The 4,614-nt window shown below is 44.4% G+C and overlaps 1 long non-coding RNA gene across 1 annotated transcript; it reads right to left on the bottom strand.

The window, feature by feature from the left end:
* Nucleotides 1-1,019: 1,019 nt before the first annotated feature.
* On the bottom strand, nt 1,020-4,292 carry LOC110119920. Its single transcript, XR_007226419.1, has 2 exons — nt 3,386-4,292; nt 1,020-2,171 (listed from the first exon to the last, which is right to left on the bottom strand). It is a non-coding gene; the product is annotated as an uncharacterized LOC110119920 (long non-coding RNA).
* Between the last annotated feature and the right edge of the window lie 322 nt (nt 4,293-4,614).

Genomic DNA, 4,614 nt, shown 5'->3' with positions numbered 1-4,614 from the left:
AAAAGTGACTTCGAGAGAATAATCAAAGATTACGGATCAAATTTGACGTCAAAATCGTTTAATTTTATATTTTGCAAAGCTCACAAAATTTTTATTATCCGTGCCATAAAATTCATAATCATAAATTGTAGGTTCGATTCGATATCAAAAGTTTATAATTTTATATTCTGTAACCCATACAGAGTTTCTACCATCCGTGCCATAAATTCATTAATCGTATATAGCAGGTCGAATTCGACACCAAAATTTCTTCCGATTCTTTGTATAATTCCGTTCCGCCGCAAGAGAATCATCTTCACGGATGATCACGGTAACTAAACGTCGTAGTCGAGACGAAGTTCGGAACAATGACAATAGTCGCCACTCGGTGGAAACGTCAACGATCGGGATCGTGGGACGGACCCGCGAAAAACCGTGACGTGTGCGCGTGGAATGCAAAGCGCGCGGCGTGTTCGTGGCTGAAAACGCGCGGATCGCGCGCGTTACAACGCCGAGGATGGAAAGAAGTTATGTGTAACAATGCACGCGGCCGCACAGTAACTGCTTCCTGACGACCACAGACAGAGAGAAAGGTGGAAAGAAAGAGACAGTGTCAGAGGGAAAAGGGAGAAGGAGAGAGGCGGTAAGAGAGAAAACCGCGCTCCTGTTGGCCGGCCGTCGTGCTTTGAGGCGCATTCTCTCTCGCGTGCAGCTCGTACGAACACGTAGCGCGATCGCGAGTAGAGGAACAGGTCAACGAACACTCGTGTGCGCAACTTCAACGAAAAATAGGCAATCGAAGAATCCTTTTTTTGTTCTTTCCCTTTTTGTTCTCGATTCTTTACTTCGTTCGTCGAGCCTCGTTCGTTTTCGGTACGTTCGACTCACTGGTGACCGTGTACCATTGTGCTCGAAAACTTTGGTCGTCAAGATATCCGATAACAATCGCTATTCCCCGATGATAGTTTCTTAAACTCGTTAGATGCCAGAGATTTTCTCATAGGTAGGAGGCAAAACAGGATAAGAGAAGACACAGTCGGTTGTTGTTTGGTTCATAATAAATATATTCTAGAGAGAATAGGATAAGAATAATTTCGTAATATAAGGGTCGAAGAGAGAACAGGTTGTTGCCATTTTTCTTTGTCCGTTAGTACCGTAGAATTTCATGACCGATCAATCAGGTCACCAGCGATCTCGAAAACGCAAAACTCAATAGTATTGGAATCGCTCGCTATAATAGAGGGACAACATGGCCGTGTTTACGTCTCGTAACGGCTATATCGGCGAATAAGTAGTATACTGGTAGCGCGTAATTGCGGTGTAACAGGCGACGATATAGTGGCGGGTAGTAATAGCGGTGGTAGCAGTAACATACGGAAAGAACAACATTTTTCATTGAATTTACTAAAACGTGCTTGGCCACGTTCTACTCTGCTTTTAAATGCAATCAGACTGGATACACGTTACCCGCCGAACAAGCCGACGAACGTTTAGTAAATTCAACGTCCTGGTGTTTGTACGGCCAGTGTATGCTTCTGTGTGTGTGTGTGTGTGTGTGTGTGTGAGTAAGTACGTCGCGTGTACTTGAACGCGTCTGTTGGTGTATCTGTATATGTGGGTATGTAGTGTGTCTTTACAGTAACCAAGTAACTATCGGAGAGTAATGACAACAATTTTCCAGCGGTAGCAGAGATACGGGATGCGGAAGTTCGCAGTCATTGTGTTTTAGGATCCTTCGTCCGCACCTACGTTTTTATACATGTACATATTTATATTATATATATTTATATTATTTATAACGGTGCCTTAGTGCCCCTTAATATTACGATTTAAATAATTATAATAATAGTAATAAAAAAAATAGTAACATTTTCAAGGTCGCCTGCGCTATAAATGAAAGGGCGGCTGAAAGTTAAACGATCGCGCGTCGAAACGGACAACCCTGCAGACCGCCGGGTGCAACGGCGAGATTCGACGGTTTAAACGTATCCAGTCCTCGCGCTCACTTGCTTGCTCGACAAACGACGAACGAAGAGCAGCAGCGACTAGGTGACTGATGTCCATGGCAGTGCGAAGCTTCCATTCTTGTGTTCCTTGCTTCTATCGAGGGGCATGGATCGCGGTCGCGAGCTCGGTTCGATCGCGCAACGATCCGGATTCCTCGGACGGCAGTGACGTTGTTGCTGGTCTCTCTGAAAAAGAAGAGAAAACGTACCGTTGTTACTTCCACATGTTTTGTACGCGTTTCGTAGAATTTCATAGGACTGTAGTACATCTAAAGGAGAATGGACAGGTGCCGATATCATTAACATAGTTATATTTGTATCGTTGGACGATTAGAAGAAAGGAAAATCAGCGCGGAACGAAATCGCGCAGTGAGAGTGGTTATGGGATGTCATGAGGGCGCGGTGGGTGAGGTGAACCAGCAGAACGAGGGAGCGAGTCATAGGAGCGGAATATCCTGATCCTAGCGAAGGTCGTCTGGTGCATTCTAGGCGGGTAAAAACTGCATAAGAAACCACGCCCTGGCTGGAGCCGCGATCCTCAGGGACGCGTGACCTCCACGTGGAATCGACACCCCTCCTTTCAAGCCTACTCCATACGTTACATCGATTTGCGTCCTTTAATAACGCCAATATATCTTTACACGTAGATAAAATCAGCCAGTTATCACCGAAAACATACAAGACGATGTAAACGTCAGCTGACAACTGCTGAAGCATTTCGCTTGCTTTCGAAACACTTGGAACGATAAAAGGCGCGCGAGTTCTATGTACTTACATATACACAGGGCTGCGGAACAGAGAGACGAGTGACGCGTTACCGGCTACCTACGTTCTACCTACTTCACCCACCTACCTAGCAACCTAGTTGTCTGTGCCGTCTATTCGCGAGCGGTGTGCGCGCTTTATTGCTAATCGATACAATATATCTTCCGGCGTCCAGTTGCGAACCAGCTGCGCGAACCGTGTCGAACGGCCTTCGCGACGATTTCGCCGAGGTCGCGACGCCAGAACTCCGTCTTTTTGTCCATTCAATCTGCGCATGGATCGGATTCGTAGAAACGGTCATAGGAAAAGATACCGTGAGTAATCCTGAGAGCTAATGATTCTCTCGCCTTAGGCAATTTACTAAGAACGATCTTACGGCAATGAAGATGAAGAAAGGAAATGGAGCGAGTTCGTGTTCACGCGGAACAATCGATCGTATCGAGGAACTCATAGAGTTCACTGGATAGAACGTGAAATGTGACTACGTTAGAGGAACAAATGGAAGTGGAAGATGAAACGATAGACGATTCTCTCTTTCGAGAGAGAGGTTTCACTTGCACTTTCTACCGGGGACCATTTCTGGGCCAAGTTCATCCGAAAACGTTACGTGTAGGGATCGTCCCCTTTTTTCTCACCACGGAGAAAGCGCATTTCGTCGCCTAGGCCAAGATCGTTTCAATGGGGAGAAAGAGAAAACGAGAACGATGTCGTGAAACGCCACTCTCTCCCTCTTCGACGGCGGCAGCAGCGTGTAGAAGTGTATCCAACCGGGTGGTGGTGTGCGAGGACGAGTGCGAGAGAGGAACGGAACGAATGGCCACACGCTCCGGGTCCAGTGGAAAAATAAAACTAGGCAGACCAGAGAAGTCCGTTAGACCGCCTCCGCCGTCTCTGTTCGCTCCATCGAGTCCGCGCGCGCGTTGCGCCTCCTTCTCGAGAGGGAGGTATGCACGTTGGAGAAAGAACGAGTGAGAAGACCTAACCTAAGCCACCAGGAGAGTCCGTGTGCTTCGGGCACGGCGCTGCAGTTCGCCCCTGAACTTGGTTCTCCGTCTTGCCCACACGACGTTGACCTACTTCCATGGCCTACCCGATATCTCGATCGTTCTATGTCCGCGAATACGCCGCCGATTTTCTACATACGAGCTCATTTCTCCTCTTCGATATGTTGATTAGCTACTATGCATTTTACCGATGTCTCAATGCCTTAGGTTTGTAGGTGTTGTTTCGTTAAAGCCTCCTTTTATGTTGCGAAGACAATTTATTGAAAAAATATGAAATACATTGTACGTCTAGATCTTCGCACCGACTAATGTGGATTTAATAATAGTTTCGTAACAGAAGTTAATTCCTAGCAGATTGAAAGCCAATCAACATCGAGTGTGAGATCGTTAATCCACGATCTAATCGAAAGGTGTCATTCGTTTTATCCGCAGTTAACGATCTCCCGTTCGAAGGCAACGAGTCAAGGTCCCTTAACTATCGTCCGTCCCTCATTTTCTTAACTTAATTTTCTCTACGTATTAAATTAACAGAACTATAAATAATATATAATAAAAAATATAAAAATATATTATATATTATAATATATATTATATATATATTATATATAAATATAATTAATATATAATAAAAAATAAATAAAAGGATAAACAAAGTTTCGGATATTTTTACTAAAGATTGTATATTAAAGCGAAACGAAATTCCTATACGTTCGTTCATTATATAAATTTATATGTTTTCGTAAGCAGTTTGTTTTTTACATTTATCGCATCGTCTTAAATTTATATAAAGAAAGAACGAAGGTTGAAATTCTCGTTTCAAAATCGACGAGACATTAACACTACGCGTTTTGGATTATAAA

The sequence above is a fragment of the Bombus terrestris genome, chromosome 15 (genome assembly GCF_910591885.1).
Source record: "Bombus terrestris chromosome 15, iyBomTerr1.2, whole genome shotgun sequence".
NCBI lineage: Eukaryota > Metazoa > Arthropoda > Insecta > Hymenoptera > Apidae > Bombus > Bombus terrestris.
Note: the sequence above shows the minus strand (reverse complement) of the source record. Positions and strands in the feature narration are given on the sequence as shown.